This window comes from Schistocerca cancellata, chromosome 2 (genome assembly GCF_023864275.1).
Source record: "Schistocerca cancellata isolate TAMUIC-IGC-003103 chromosome 2, iqSchCanc2.1, whole genome shotgun sequence".
In the NCBI taxonomy this organism is placed as follows: Eukaryota; Metazoa; Arthropoda; class Insecta; order Orthoptera; family Acrididae; genus Schistocerca; species Schistocerca cancellata.
In genome coordinates this window covers 417,730,308-417,748,036 of record NC_064627.1, presented here as the reverse complement: position 1 = coordinate 417,748,036, position 17,729 = coordinate 417,730,308, and the positions used below count along the sequence as shown (strand labels likewise).

At 43.4% G+C, this 17,729-nt stretch overlaps 1 protein-coding gene across 1 annotated transcript in view; it reads left to right on the top strand.

Moving 5' to 3' along the window:
* LOC126154484 (espin) overlaps positions 1-17,729 on the top strand; it is a 485,111-nt gene that overhangs the window by 66,571 nt on the left and 400,811 nt on the right. The window lies entirely within an intron of this gene.

The following is a 17,729-nucleotide window of genomic DNA, read 5'->3' as shown; positions in this document are numbered from 1 at the left end:
TGTATAAGCGATACTACGGCCGTCAGTTTATGTGCATATCGCTACTTCACGACTGTTGTCACCCGAGTGTATTATTACATAGTATGACTTAATCCTTAATTTTTCTTTTCAATGTTATTATATCCAATCTTATTACAACTGATTTTTGTTTTTCTCAGTACTTTCTAGGATAGAAAAACCTTATTGGTTCAAATGGCTCTAGGCACTACGGGACTTAACATCTGAGGTCATCAGTCACCTAGACTTAGAACTACTTAAACCTAACTAAGGACATCACACACATCCATGCCGGAGGCAGAATTCGAACCTGCCACCGTAGCAGCAGCGCGGTTCCGGTATGAAGCGCCTAGAACCGCTCGGCCACAGCGGCCGGCTCGAGATTAGTAATGACTTATATTTTATATGAACCATTACTGTGATGTGGAACGTTTGAATTTAACAACTGAAGTCCTTTTAACATTATTTTGAGAAAATCACCTGCATTTATTATTTTATCTCTAACATGAGAGTAGCGCTGTAATTTCGATACGAACTTTTTTTTTTTGGGTTTTAGGGCGCAAAACTTCTATGGTCATTAGCGCCCTCGATACGAACTGTAGGGATTATTACCACATAAGAGGTAACCTACTATACCTGACTATTATAGGTCACAGAAACCCGAAGTAGAGAATATATGCTCCTTTGTAACTAATTTTCTTTAAAACTGAAGTAAATATGGAGTTGTATTACTCTTGACACCGCGGCATGGGAATCACGTAATAAGGCTCGACATCACGCTGCTACTAGAGAAGATGACATAAAAATAATTAGAATCAACAAAAAAAAAACACCTCCTAACCATGCAAGAAAATTATCATATACAGAAAACCAAAGCAGAGGGGAAAATCCTGTTGAATGACCAAGGACACATGCCAAGCAATTCATTATCTCCACTAATAGATAAAATAATAGAATAACGTTCGCAAAAAGTATCAATATAAATGCCTCCCCCATTAAAAAGAAAAAGGTTGGCAAGAAATAGGTAAACATCCCAAAGAAGATGAAACACGTAATGGAGTCGCAATATTTACGCTGTGAAAAACAGTGTACGACGACAGTTGTATCGAGAGACAAATGAACAATAGTCCACCATAAGAAAGAGTAAACATGGTGAACAGTGTGTGGAAGGCAAGACCTCAAAGATGTGATTATATGGCACTCATAAAAGTGGTAGTGCGACCTCCATACCAGATGTGAGGAAAAGCACATCAGCAAATCGTAAGTAATTACTTTTTTACAAAAAAATCGCGAAGTGAACTGTTTAATAATCTAAAACTAACAAAACTGTATCGATATAGATCCCACTGATGATGCCTTAGAACAGGAGAAGGTGAAACGCGTATGGGATAAATAAAGTAACTAGCAGCAGGAAAAGGCAGTTTTATTTACAAAACAAGTATTTATATGGTTGCTGCGGAGGATGGCCACACAAAAAAAAATGTTGTTTCACACTGTTTCCAACTTCTGGCTAAGTTTACGCCCCAAGAGTGAAACATAGGAGGGGTTCGGTGATGATTTGGGCCGCCATATTGTGGTATTCCATTGGCCCAAAACTACTTTGTAAGGTCACATTACTCCCAAGGATTAAGCGACCATTTTCGTTACTCAGGTCCGTCAAAAAAAAAAAAAAAAACGGCTCAAATGGTTCTGAGCACTGTGGGACTTACCTTCTGAGGTCATCAGTCCCGTGGAACTTAGAACTACTTAAACCTAACTAACCTAAGGACACCACAGACATCAATGCCCGAGGCAGGATTCGAACCTACGACCGTAGCGGTCGCGCGGTTCCAGACTGTAGCGCCTAGAACCGCTCGGCCACCCCGACCGGCGGTTCGTTCCGTGGCACAATGTTTGTACCACAATGGTGATGCTGTGTTCCAAGACAACAGGCCCCCTGTTAACACAGCTTACATAATTCAGGACTGGTCTGTAAGCAAGAGGATGAATTTTCGCATCTCTCCTGACCACAGCTGTCACCAGATCTCAGTATTTATGAGCCTTGCGGCCTACTTTAAAGAGAAGGTTGCGTGATCGCTGTGCACCTCCATTACCGTTGCCTGAACTAGCCACTATTTTTCTGGTAGGAGGTACGTCCTGAAAACCATACAGGATCTATAGTTGTGCATTCTGAGACGACCGGTAGCTGTTTTGAATGCCACCGGTTATTCTACAACGTGTAGGGTTGGTATGGTGTTGCGTTTGTGGTGTTTCCACATGTTTGTTCAAGCTTAGTAGATGTTAACGGGCAGTGTGTGTACCGGTCTCGTACAGGCAGACGTGTGCAGGCAGCTGGCTGTGGAGAAACCTGGGGGGTTGGTGCGGCGCCGCTGTCGCGGTCCACTTGCGTGGCCGGAGCGGGCGGCCGTGCAGGCTTTCTCCGCCGCCGCCTGGTCTCGTGTGGTCCGGCAGCGGCTGCCCGGTACTCGCTCGTCCACCACTCATACGGCCCGTTTCTCCCTCACATCACACGCTCGTAGTCTAAGTCTCGTCCTTCACAATAAGATTTTCATATATTTTTTTGAAACGTCCCCTTTGAACAATTATACATGACTGTGCTTCAACTGACACACAATATTTTTAGCGCAACGGAATCTGACTTTCAAAAATCCCTACAAAAGAATAGCCCTGACTAACATTAACCTATACGTTTCACAAATCACTTACCTCACAAAAATCTTCGTTACTCGAACTACTGCAATACAGCGAGCGCCACTGCTGCCAGCTAAATAAAAGATTCAAACTACTGAAGGCACTAACTACTGATAGGCATAGTTAGGAAATGAAAGATTTTGGTAGAGAACAAACAATGTATTTACCTCAATAGTGTTCAAAAGTGATAGTATATATGTCACTCCATGATATCCAATATTACAAATTTACTGTCTCTGTCCAGATCATCCGCTATCAAAACTCCGCCATCTCACTCCCCACATCCATCACTGCTGGCGGCTCACCTCCAACTGCACAATGCTACGCGCTGTTAACAGCCAACTGCCCAACGCTACAATAGCCAACAACAATGCAAACCAGCCACAGACTGCACACAGCGCAGCCAGTGATTTTCATACAGAGCGCTACGTGGCGTTACAAATAAGAAAACCTAAACAGCCTACTTACAATTTTGATTAGTGGCAGCCTTTCTTCCGCACTTGCCTGTGAGAGGACAGTGATGAGGTAACGAATTTCGATGTAGATTTTTTTGTTATCATATTAAATGCAAACAGTTTGTTTAGGCTTGAAGTGAGAGTCATAAATATCAGTCGCAAATAAAGATTTCTGGAGCGAGACACATTTATTCCATTATATAAGCAGTGATCAAAAAGTTTTCGCTTGAGGGCGTTGTTGCAGCGTATATACAACCCAGTGCGTATTCGATGCGCGTATACAAGCACCGACATATAAGTAAGGGGTCAGTGTGGCCTTCGAACGGAAACTCTTTGATCGCCCCTTGCATTCTCCACAAGCCTTTTCGGAGGATTATACATCGATCGTCAAGTAGATTCACACCCTATTATCAAAAGCATCTGGACAGTCCTACGTCACGCGGAACTGATAATGCAAAACTGACCAGTATATGTCACAAGAGGAGGATCCGCCAGTATAAAATAGAGCGGAGACAATTGAATTGCTAGTAGAGAAGCAGTAATAGCAGAATTGTCAGTCGCGTGATGGAGATGTGATTGTGACAGGCAAACGCGAAGGAAAAACCATAGCTAAAACAAGACCAGACAGGTCTCGTGTACTGAGGGACAGGTACCGTTGAGCATTCCAAAGGGTGGTTGTAAAAAATCCCATTAAATCAATGGAAGCAATCACTAGTGAGTTCGAAAGTGCTGCTAGAAATCCAGCCAGCACAGTAACTGTGTATAGGAAGTTAAAAAGAATGGGCTGCAACGGTCGAGCAGCTCCTCATAAACAATACATATATATTTTTAACTGACGCTAAGCGACGCTTGAGGCTGTGTAACTAGCGACGCCAGTGGACAGTGAAACACTGAAACGACTGATTGGAGTGATGAATCTCTATCCAATAGAAGAGTTTATGTTTGACGAATGCCTGGACATGGATCCCTGTCAACATATGTAGTTCCAAAAACGGAATACGGAAGAGGTGGTGTTACGGTATGGTGGTATTTTTCGTGGTTATGGTGTGGTTTCCTTATTGCGATTAAGAAAACGCTACAGCTGGAAGAATACGGACACATTTTACAACATTTGTGCTCCGCATAGTAGAGCAACAGTTCGGAGACTATTATTCTATCACTATGACCAAACACCCTGTCATATAGCAGCATCTGTAAGGTTGAAATGGCTCTGAGCACTATGGGACTTAACTTCTGAGGTCATCAGTCCCCTAGGACTTAGACCTATGTAAACCTAACCAACCTAAGGACATCACACACATCCATGCCCGAGACGGGATTCGAAACTGCGACCGTAGCGGTCGCGCTGCTCCAGACTGCAGCATCTGTAAGGCAATGGTTTGTGAATAATAACATTTCCGAAATGGACTCATCTGCTCATAGTCCTAACATGTACTCAATGAAACACCTGTGGGATTTTCGCTCTTGAAGAAGCATTGGTTGTCACTACTGCAAAGACTTGTAGGAACCTAATTGAAAGTCTCCCCAGCAGAGTTCGTCATAAAGCATAATGGTGGACACATGTCCACTAACATTTTTACGGTTACTTTTGACAACATAGTGGCCACGGTCACCTTCAATTTAGTTCTCAATATGGTGTGTGATGTAAGTACGATCGTTAAAGGAGTCCGTGGCTACTAAAAAGAGTGTCACTGGTTATCCCATTGTCGTACATGAAATACAGACACGTCTTATTAACTGCCGTAAATCACCTGATATTGGAGGTGCAGTCATCCGAGACGAGTGGTGGAAATTATAACATAATGAATGTGACTAGTTGCAGCATTTTTGCTTTCATTGTTATAATGAATTCTTGTAAGTGTAGTATTTACAGCGTCTAATTTGCGACATGTGTAGTCTGATGGGCACTCGTGACGTCGGAACAACCTTTCGTGCCGAAATTACTTCTGAAACCGCAAAGTTTCTGAATTTTCCATATGCGCCTATGGCGAAAGTATATCGTCCAAACCGCAAATAGCTACACATCCAAGTGGACTTCGATCAGTGGTGACTTACAGAGACGTGCAGTCAAGATAAAGCAAAGGATGACGAGACATGTTGCGTGTGTGGCTTCGAAACGGACAAACGACGTCCGGCTCTGTCGATTTCGCTCAGTAATATCGAAATTTGACTCCTGATGACAAAACGTGGGTTTTCTTTGCCTACGAGACACGTTTTGTGCTTCATAATACCGACGACGTTGACATGTTCGGCGAGAAACGTCGGAAAACATTCTACAACGATTGCTGGAAGAATATTTTGGAGATAGAGGCAGCAATATGACTAGGGTAAGTTGGGTAAGTTTTCCTAGGATCGTCTACGGGCATTAACTAGTGCAAAAGATAATGTTAATGTGTTTTCTCACGATTACAACCTCTCACATCACTTTCATTCATTTCAGTGTCAGAAATTTTGTGCAAGAGACTGCTATTTATGCATTTCTATCAGGTTTTGGATAAAATGTAATGCAAAGACCAGTAACTAGGTATTAAGATGGAGTAATACTTCGTAAAGAGTAAACCTGTAGGGGCGTTTGACAACATGGTTAATGAGTTGGAACTGGAGTCAGTTGTCTCATACAAATAGCTGGTACCAGTAATACAGAGAGAAACGAGGTGGAGCATCAGCTAGATGCAGCTATGTTTAGCTGTTTTGGAAATGTAGCTTGAATACGTTGAAACTGCAGGACTCCTGCGAAAGGGTATTTCATAGGAACAAAGGAATGAAGGAAGAGAGGCTAGGGTTAAACTTACCGTCGATAACGCGGTCCTTAGGGACGGAGCATAAGATCGGATTGAGGGAAGACGTGGAAGGAAACCGGGAGTGTACTTCTCAAAGGAACCATTCCGGCGTTCGTTTTCAGCGATTTAAGTAGACTACGGAATGCCAAACTTTGGATGGCCGGACAGCGATTATAGCTGACGTCCTCCTGAGTGTGAGCACTGCCTCTCACCACTGCGCCACCACGCTTGGCGCGAAACATATGCGAAACAGACATATGCGAGTACAGTGAAGGCCATTGCCAATGACCATAAGGTTCTTCGTCGAATGTAGATGCTGAAAAATGTCAACGGGAAAACACTCGAATAATGACAGACAATATCTGGCGATAGTCGAATTAAAAACAGGTCCAGGAAGTGGTTTTGAGGGGGGGTGGGGGGGTTGGGGAGGGCGGTCCCAGTGTTCATCAGCCTTATACGTATTGATCCAATAGAGATCATGAAGACACAGTCAAAAAAAGAAATTCAGAGAGGCATACAGAGGCTGTCAGTAGTATTCAGTCTCTTACACTATTTCTAGCTAATTTACAAGAAGTATGAAAACATGTCAGAAAGGGTAGGGATTCATTCTTGACAGAAAAACATTACACAAAGTTCATTTGAATATGGGTCTGAAAAGATTTATTTACGGAGGTAGGAAAGGATTTGTTATTCATGGGACAAAAATGATACATGTACCAAACACATATGCATATATGAAAGGATTTGTTATTCATGGCAATAAAATAATACATTTACCACACGTCTGCATTTACAAAAATTTCTTTAAGTGACCACGTCCTGACCGCACGGGGCACAACATTGTCCTCCTGAAATATGGTAAGTGGAGCTGCCTTTCGGAGGGGAAGTGCCTCGGGCTGTAAAACCTACCTGATGTAGGGATTGCTGCACGAATTTCCGTCAATACGTCAGAGGCGGGACTATATGTTATAGCCAATGGCCCCCAAAACTATCACACTAGGCGTTTGTACGCTATGCCGCTTTACAATGCAGTCTGCCCGATTGCGTTAACGCGGTAGCGTCCAAAACGTAAGCGGCCATCATGTAAAAAAGCTGAAGCGAGACTCGTTCGAAAACACTCCACTTTGCCACTGATTATGCTAGTGACGAAGCTCACGTGCCCTTTGCAGTCTGTGGCGTTGGTGGTTACTGGTACACAATGGCGTACGTGCACGTCCAACACGTTGCAGTGCTTCAGCGTCGAGCCAACACTGGACGGAGCTGTTCTGTCGGTTACGACCATGCGGACATGATAGCCGTTATGCCGTCCTGTGGGCACATTGTATGCTCCAGTACCCAGTTCTCGCTGTGTAAGACCCTCTTCTACCTATTGCTCCCACATACACGCATTACTGTCCTTGCATTGCGCCCTGTGCGAGCCGCAATGTCACGCTACGACAAGGTCGTTTCCCGGAAACCGATAATTCTGCTCAGCTGGAACTCAGACGCCGACGAGGCAGACCAGCATCTGATGCCACGTTTCTACTTAGTTTGATAACTTTACACTGACTGAGAGTGGCGTAACAGTGACCAGTCCGATCAGGCAGAAGAGAGGGCTGGTGGGCCTACGTACACGCCACATCTCTGCGGCTTTAATCATGATTTGTTACTAGGGGCAGGAAAATTTCGCGAAAATGATAAGGCAAAAATAACGCGGAGTCGGCGAGTTTTACGATATATCGCGATATTTGTCATATTCCCCTATAAAAGAATCTAACGACGGCAGTTTACTGATATTCATAACTGGTAGTTATTAAATGAATTTTTACTTACTTTTCGTCAAAGCTGAAGTTCGTATACAATCTTAAAATGACATTTGATTTTCCACGGATTTAACTACGACTCGATGTCAAAAATAGCACCTAAATTGGAAAAAATAGCACCTAATTTGGCAAAAAATAATACCTAAATTGACAAAAAATATCTGAACTGTCAAAAAACTCACAGAATTCGACAAAAATCTCAGCGGATTCAGCAAAAAATAATACAGAATTTGGCAACAAAACATGGAATTTGGCAAAAAAATAACACAAATTTTGGCAAAAATTTACACGGTATATGGCAAAAAAATATCATCTTTGGCCAAAAGAAAAACATAATTTGGCAAAAAATAAAAGAAACTGTGGCAGAAAAGCGCTGAATTTGGCAGAAGGTAACACCGAATTTGGCAAAAAAACATGGAGTTTGGCAAAAAACTAATACCAATTTTGGCAAAAAATAACACGAAATTTGGCAAAAAATATGAACTTTGGCAAAAAGTAAAACCGAATTTGGCAAAAACATTAAATGTGGCATAAAAGCTCCGACTCTGGCAAGAAATCGAAGCAAATTTGTCAAAAAAACAGCGAATTTGAACGTAAACTAAAACGATTCTTTCCTATACGTGCTGGCTGTGGTTCTACTGTTCTACATATCCTCCAATCCTTTTGGCACAAATAATTGTGTGTAAGGACTGCTGTGAGAGACGCTGTACATAGGGTTACCGTGAGCCGATACTGCCCGTACAAGCGGATGCGGTGGAAGCAGGCAGCGGCTGTGGACGTGGAGAGGCCGGGCAGCCAGACGCAGTAGAGTCGCGGTCCACTTGCAGCGGCGCGGCGACCCACAAATCCGTAAACTGCCGCGTGCCGCCTGCTGCCTGCGGAAGCGCCGGCCACGCGCTCCCAGCTCCGCACGGCCGCCGTTACTCCTGCTCTCAAGCGTGAGCCACGAGCCGCCCTCTGAGCGCTCATCACATTCACACGCAGCGCCCTAAGGCGTCTGCGTCCTCTACCCTTCCGTACGTGCGCTAGATATGTAAAAACAATGCTTGTTCCTATCGCTGTTCTGGACGAACAGTGAGGTAATTGGTAGAGCAGTAATTTCACAGAATTGAAAAATGTATTAAACTTACCTTAAACATTTGACGAACATGGTCTAATAGATCATGCTACATTGATTCTTTTGCAACGAATTTTTATTTCAGTCCAGGTAGCGAGTAACTTTTTCAGTCATCAGTGTCCGCACTGGTCTGCTGCGGTCCGCCACGAATTCCTCTCCTGTGGCAATGTCTCAGAGTGCACTTGCAACCTACGTCCTCAACTACACCGTGTGATCAAAAGTAGCCGGACACCCCCAAAAATACACGTTTTTCGTGTTAGGTGCATTGTGCTGCAACCTATTGCCAGGTATTCAACATCAGCGACCTCAGTAGTCATTTGACATCGTGAGAGAGCAGAACATGGTCAGGTGAGTGGGTGTCACTTTTGTCGTACGTCTGCACGTGAATTTCCACCCTCCTAAACATCCTTAGGTCCACTGTTTCCTATGTGATAGTGAAGTGGAAACTTGAAGGGACATGTGCAGCACAAAAGCGTACAGGGCGACCTCGTCTGTTGACTGACAAGAGACCGCCGACAGGTGAAGAGGGTCGTAATGTGTAATAGGCAGACATCTGTCCAGACCAGCACACAGGAATTCCAAACTGCATCAGGATTCACTGCAAGTACCATGAAAGTTAGGCGGGAAGTGAGAAAACTTGGACTTCATGGTCGAGCGGTTGCTCATAAGCCACACATCACGCCGGTAAATGCCAAACGACGCCTTCCTTGGTGTAAGGAAGGTAAACATTGGACGATTGAACAGTGGAAAAACGTTGTATGGAGTAACGAATCATGGTTCACAATGTGGCGATCCGATGGCAGGGTGTTGGTATGGCGAATGCCCGGTGAACGTCATCTGCCAGCGTGTGTAGCGCAACAGTAAAATTCGGAGGCGGTGGTGTTTTGGTCTGGTCGTGTCTTTCATGGAGGGGGCTTGCACCCCTTGTTTTGCGTGACACATTGATGTTTTAAGCACCTTCTTGCTTCTCACTGTTGAAAAGCAATTTGGGAATGGTGATTGCATCTTTCAACACGATCGAGCACCTGTTTATAATGCACGGCATGTGGCGGAGTAGTTACACGACAATAACATCCCTGAAGTGGACTGGCCTGCACAGAGTCATGACCTGAAACCTATAGAATACCTTAGGGGTGTTTTGGAATACAAACTTTGTGCCAGGCCTCACAGACCGACATCGATACCTCTCCTCAGTGCAGCATTCTGTGAAGAATGGGCTGCCATTGCCCAAGAAACCTTCGAGCACCTGATTGAACTTCTCCCTGCGAGAGTGGAAGCTGTCATCAAGGCTAAAGGTGGGCGAACACCATATTGAATTCCAGCATTACCGATGGAGGGCGCAACGAGCTTGTAAGTCATTTTCAGCCAGGTGTCGGGATACTTTTGATTACATAGTGTATATGCTGGATCTATTCTTATCTCCGTCATCCTCCGCCCTTTTTACGGTCTTCAGCTCTAGTACCATAGAAGTAATCCCTGATGTATTAGCAGAAGTCCTATCATCCTGTCCGTTCTTCCTGCCACCGTTTTCCACATATTCCTTTTCTCGCCCATTGTGAAAAGAACCTCATCATTCTTTACCTTATCACTTCACTTAATTTTCGACATTCTTCTGTAGTAACACGTCTCAAATGCTTCGAGTCTCTTGTGTTTCGGTTCTCTCACTCTCCATTTTTCACTACCATACAATGCCGTGCTCCAAACGTACATTCTCAGTAATTTCTTCCTAAAGTTGAGGCCTAAACGATAACGGTAGACTTTTCTTGGCCAGAAACACCCACTTTGCCTGTGCTAATCTGCTTTTTTATGTCCTACTAGCTTCCTCCGTCATAGGTTATTTTGCTGCCTAGGTAGCAAAATTGCTAAATTTCATTTACTTCGTGATCACCAATTTTGATGTCAAGTTTCCCGGTGTTCTCATTTCTGCTACTTCTAATTACTTTCGTATGTCTTCGATTTACTCTCATTCCATATTCCGTGCTCATTAGACCGTTCGTTCCATTCAACAGATCCTGCAATTCTTCTTCACAGTCGCTTAGGGTAGCAATGCCGTCAACGAATCTTATAATTCAAATCCTTTTAATCCCATTCTTGAAGCTATCTTTTATTCGAGTAGCTATCATCACCTAATTTTCTGTTCGTTAACTGGAGTCAGTGCATACTGTCATCAGTACAATTAGACGAATAGCCCTAAAAGGGCATTTACGATGTTTTCCGTTTCGCTCTGCTGCTGGTGATGGATCGCGTGGTGAATGTTGGGAAGTGGGCACGGCGAATCAGGAGTCAGATTTGGACAGCCAATCACATTAACGGTTCGTAATTTCCTATGCTTCTTGAGTAGAGTTCGCCGGTATTTTGTTTCATTCGCAGCAACTGAAGTTGAGCTATTAGGCACCATCCTGACAACAACTTCGGAAATATCGATTTAAAAAAAAATCTCGGAAATCGCACTAAATTCCGAAAAAACAGCCAAATCTTTGTGACAGCCAAGGTTATAGGACTGAGTATTTCTCACTGTACACTAAGGACCTTTTGTCTATGACCAACGATAGCGAACTGCCTACTGCAGAACGCAACGGAAGGGCCGCTGACACCTTAAGTAGACTTCAGGTCCACAGAATTTTAGCTAATCATCTGAGCCGATGTCAGACCTAGACGACGAAATGGGTAAGAGCAGCGTTTATAATGCAAAGTGAATTCTGCTTCTTTTGCGTCTGTTGGTCCCGCTTATCACTTAAAGGTGTGCTTATCGCGTCACAGTAACAGAGCAGTGTTAACTGTGCTTGCAAGAATAAATGTCAGACGATACCGCAGACTTGCCCGACAGTCGGCAGTGAAGTTAACACGATGCTCATGAGCCGTACATATCTTTCTGAGACAGGTAAGCTACGTAAAAGTCGCCTTAAATAAGAATCTTGAGGATTAGATTGTTTTTTACGCTTGCTGCCTACAGCGAGCGTTCACAACTTTTACAGACGATGCACGTGTTGTTACTTCACGTGCCAACCCGAGACTTACCCTTGAAGAGAATTGCGCTCCAACCATCCACTGATCTGCACCTCATTGTATATATTGGTGTCTCTGTGTTTTGACTCTCGGCCAGCGGTACAAACCTGAGTATAACAGTACCACGTATGTGCTATCTTCGAGAGGTGTTCAGCTTACAGCACTCGTTAATACCAGCCTTCTAGTAGCTGGAACGAGAGCAGAGCGTGGTTGGATACTTTGTGGTTCTTCTCCCTCTAGTGGGGAACAGCAAATATTATTCATGTACCATAACAGCAACCTGTGGTCGTCATTGAACGATGGCTTTCTGGATGGCTAGATGTGATTTGTTACCATTCTATTGTGTGTAAGCAACAGGAAAACGAACATTTAACATGGACACGCCTAATTTTTGGTTTTCCTACAGTCTACTAATGAAGACCATGATAATTAGTTCTGTATATGAAACTTCGACGCCAAGTTGAGTACCGTAACTGTCTTCTCGCGCAGTACCAACAGCAACACCAACTTCAAACATGGAGTTGTCTGATACGTACAGCCCAAGCAAGTGGATTACCGTGCCAAAGGCGTCAACTCTTGGTTCTGTACAGCACTGCTGCAGTGACAACATATTAAAATTTTGTGTGAATCGCTTTACACTTTCGTTAGGTATAATCGGTTTTGTAATTTGTTCCGTCTTCGTGGAAACCAGAATATGTTACAAACGCACGGGTCGTTAATACTAAAATACTGGATATCCCACACCTTTACAGCCAAATATAACATAGACTATAGAAGGTCGTAAACTGAATATTTTGAAAAAAGCAAACAAGGATTCTAAATAAATATTTTAGGCAGTAGGATAGCTTGAATGAGGAACGCGTATAAGGAGCTTACTTGTATACTGATCATAGTCCATAATGAACAGTTCTGCTTGATACAATGATCTTCGTGGCTCTAAATTAAGAAACAGTGTGGCGCAGATCCCCCGAAGCCATGGACCCAAGTTATAAACAAAGCACTGTGCAAGCAGATGGTGGCTCCACAATGGTGTGGCCTGTGTTTATGTGGAATGGACTGGATCCTCTGATTCAACTGAACACATCATTGCCTGGAAATGATTATATTCGGCTACTTGGAGACCATTTGCAGCCATTCATCGACTTATGGTCCCAAATAACGATGAGTTGTCACCGGTCCAGAACTGTTTGCGATTGGTTTGAGGGACATTCTGGATAATTTGAGGGATTGATTTGGCCACCCAGATTGCCCGACGTGAACCCCGTCAGACATTTACGTGGCGTAATCGAGAGGTCAGTTCGTGCACAAAATCCTGCACCGGCAGCACTTTCGCAATTATGGACCGCTTTAGAGGCAGCAGCATGGCTCAGGAGACTTCCAACGACATGCTGAGTCCACGCCACGTCAGTCTGCTGCACTACTCCGGGCAAAAAGAGGTCCGACACTGTATTAGGAGGTATCCTACGATTTTTGTCACCTAAGTGTGCAATGAACATGAACCAGGAAGATTCTTCGGTGACAGACTATTGTCATTTCTTCTTCATCTTCATCATTATTTGGCTGTGGACACTTCCAAGATGACAGAGCCTTGTTCACAGGGCTGCACTCACTTTTGACGAACACTCAGCACCTCGGCTGACCCGTTAAATTACCCGGGTTTAATTGTTTTAGGCTATTTAAAACATTCGGTGAAATAAAGCAGTCAGCTTCACCACAATACGATATCCACAGGATGTAGTCATGAATGAGTGAATTCATCAGGATATGACCTACTTGAAGAAGTGTGTGGACTCTTTTCCACACTTAATTGGGGCCATTATCAAGGACAGAAGTGGTGACGGTACGAGCTTGACGTCTCCTGGATGTAATTAAACTTTTGCCCGGTGTGGTTACTGTCTGTGCTTACTACTGTTATTTCCCGGATGTCCTCTGTGTTTCTACTGCAATTCCAATTAACACCTATTGCAGTAAAACGGCGGTCTATGAACAGCTGTGATGTGCGACACAGCAAACAGCCTTCATTCGCCGTTTAGCGGCGCAGTGCGGTAGGCAACCGTCGAGATTGCGGAGATAGCGAGGAAACACAGCTTCACTGCAGCTGAGTAAGCTATAAGCCGAGCGTCACATTCGTGATAAGGACCGTCCTTGTGAGCTGGTTCAGCGCCCAGCTTCTAACGACGGCAACCGCGGGTACGCTGGACTATCAAATACACCAACTGATGTCTCTGCTGTAGCGGTACCGAGATCCGACGCGAAAGTAGCCATTCTAACAGACGAATGGAAGTAGCAGTTCGTTATACCTTCAAGTGGTTCCTTCACTGCAGTTTCGGAAACTAGCTCTGCTTTTGTCCCTTGATAAGTGACAACCGGTCAATTTCATTCTCGTGACCAACATGAGTTTTAACAAAAGTGACAATAAATTCCCCTCCCCTCACTACTGGTAAACGACTGCAATTGTGTTCGGACGCGAGTAAAGGTCATAGTTCGTTAATCCCTCGGGAAGTACCAGATTTCGAATCCAGAGGTCTAGAGATCGATCTCGTGTTCCTACTACGATAATTGCTTTTTTGCTTATCGTTTCTCCTACCTCTGGTTAAGATTTATTAAGGTGAAAAAAGCCAATATGTATCGTGGTACAGAATTCACGTTAAATTGGGTGCCAGTTTTAATGTTGGAAGAAAATAACGGCATACCAGAGGCAAGAGGAACCTTTCCGCGGCAACAGTATACGATGTTCCCAAATTATGTTTACAGCTTTGATAGCGTATATTTCAGAAATGGGACAGATAGAAAGTTGCGATTTGCGGCATAATGTTCAAATACATCCAAGGTTTTACTAACCGTTTAAAAAAGTTCAGTGTTCACGCCTTCTGTAGCACGCAGGATACCTAAGTGATGTTCCAGTATTCCAGTTTCTCTCGTCTCCGGCCTATCACGTCCTCATTAACGTGTGCAATTGCTGCTATGATCCCAGCTCGCAGTTCCTGCAGGTACTGCACCCGGGTCTGGTAGACAGCATTCTTCACAGAGCTTCAAAGAAAAAAAAATCTAATGCGGATATATCTGGAGATCTCAGGAAACAGGAATTGGATCCTCCTCTGCAAATCCAGTGACCTGGAAATGTGTCGTCCAAAGCCTTCCTAATTCTCGAGGTCCAGAGAGGAGGTGTACCATCCTTTTGCAGCATGATGTCAAGTTGCAGTTCTCCGACCTTTTAAAACGTGTCGAGATAAACAATCGAGGTTATTGACGCCTCTACAAGGAAAATCGGTGAAAGCACACGCTCATGAAGCAGACATGACCACGTGTTTACCTTTGGACAGTGGTGTACAATTTACTTGCTAATGTGGGGTCTTAAAGCCCCAAATCCTCACATTGTGTCAGTTTACCTTACTGGATAAATGAAAGAAAGATTCCCCCGCGAACATCACCTGCTTTAGATAGTTTGGGTCATTGTCGATGCAAGTAGAATCTCAATGGCAAAAGCTTTGCGCTTTGGCCTGTCATCAAGTTGAAGCGCATGCAGCAGCTGCTCCTTGTAGATATTAAGTTTCAGTCCCTTGCGTGGCACCCTGTGCAATGTAGGTTGGTTGTAGCTTCAACTATCGAGACTCTTGACTGATTGATTTTGTTGGGCTTCGTACAAATACCTTCCACACCCTTTCCATACGTTGGTCATTTGTGCTTGGACGCCAAAAACTCATCTTATTCAAGATAGTTTCGAATTCTTTGAACCTCGTGTACCACTGTCTGATGGTCGGAAATGATGGTGGCGTGCTTCTGTAGTGTGCTAGCAAGTTCTACTGGACTTGTGTGTCAAATTTGGTCTTGATCAACCATTCCACACACTGTGCCATTTGCTGGAGTGGGGAAGGCGGCCATTTTCGTCAATATATACGTGATAAAAGTCGTGAAGATCATGTTGGAACAACCTGTATTTATTACGATGCCCTCTAATTCCACATTTTGAAACCAGAGTGAAAGGTATGTCAGAGGGTAGTACCTATTTAATGTACGGAGCTCGAGCAGGATGACTATTTAAATGATTCTACGCATGCTCTAATTAATGTAATCGTGGTTATGGTCCCTATCGGAGCGATACTTAGGGAGCTGTACCATTTTGCTAGAGTCAACACTGCCTGCCCAATACTTGTCAAACTGCAGCTGTAAGTATGTAAATGCGTGTATATACAGGGTGTAATGGGTATCAGTGCAAATATCTCTGTTGCTAGCTCTACTGAACAACGGTACATCAGTGTTTACCTCATTTGTGGACTAATAATTATAGCTATTGCAAGTCATATATTTTTAGACTGGGTAGTACCACCAAGTACATGTAACATTAGTGCTTATTTTCCCCTGGGCTACAGGTCAGGTGTTAAAGTGCGGGTACCTGGACACAAAACGGTTAGCCTGTACTGAAAAAATAGTCCACATAGTGGTCCAGTTATGACCGTGCAGAAAACGTCAAGTAAGTGATGTGTTTGTGAGAAGATTGTTCGACGCAGAGAAAAAAACAACAGCACTCTCATGCGTATACGTATTAAAGTACCAAATATAAAAACATCTGCACTTACACACATTACACCGTATATGATGACGTTATTTTTGTTGTTCTTAAATTGTAATGCAAAGACATGTCAGTATCATTGTATAAGTGTATATGAGTGAATAGAACCACTACTACTAGTACTGGGAAAGTAGACGGATATCATTAAGAGCGTGCCAGTTCTGGTTGTTAGTCAATTTTATTACACTCTGTTGGGAGTCAGACAAACCTGTAAACATTCTGTTGCCCTTCTTTTTATACGTTCAGTACCTTGTTGAGAGTTCTATTTTGTGTGAGTCACACACGCTTGAGCATTATTCTGACAAGCTGCACGAAAATTTTGAAGCAGTGTCCTTTGCAGTCGCTCTGATTAATATTTTTTGGAGCACGTTGCTTTTCAAACTTGGAATTAGTTTTTATTTCAGTTTGAGTCTTCCATTTTACGAAGACTTCACTGTCTAACCTTCAAGCCTACATCTCCACATCAATCCCATGTCACCGAAAATGTACAGAAGTGCTTTCTTTTTATCAAAATTACATCCGAAAAAAAGCAGTAAAGAAGTAAAAAAAACAAAAGAAAAATTTGGAGTAGGTATTAAAATCCAGGGAGAAGAAATAAAAACTTTGAGGTTCGCCGATGATATTTTAATTCTGTCAGAGACAGCAAAGGACTTGGAAGAGCAGTTGAACGGAATGGACAGTCTTTTGAAAGGAGGATATAAGATGAACATCAACAAAAGCAAAACGAGGATCATGGAATGTAGTCGAATTAAGTCGGGTGATGCTGAGGGAATTAGATTAGGAAATGAGACACTTAAAGTAGTAAAGGAGTTTTGCTATTTGGGGAGCAAAATAACTGATGATGGTCGAAGTAGAGAGGATATAAAATGTAGACTGGCAATGGCAAGGAAAGCGTTTCTCAAGAAGAGAAATTTGTTAACACCGAGTATAGATTTAGGTGTCAGGAAGTCGTTTCTGAAAGTATTTGTATGGAGTGTAGCCATGTATGGAAGTCAAACATGGACGATAAATAGTTTGGACAAGAAGAGAATAGAAGCTTTCTAAATGTGGTGCTACAGAAGAATGCTGAAGATTAGATGGGTAGATCACATAACTAATGCGGAGGTATTGAATAGGGTTGGGGAGAAGAGAAGTTTGTGGCACAACTTGACTAGAAGAAGGAATCGGTTGGTAGGACATGTTCTGAGGCATCAAGGGATCACAAATTTAGCATTGGAGGGCAGCGTGGAGGGTAAAAATCGTAGGGGGAGACCAAGAGATGAATACACTAAGCAGATTCAGAAGGATGAAGGTTGCAGTAGGTACTGGGAG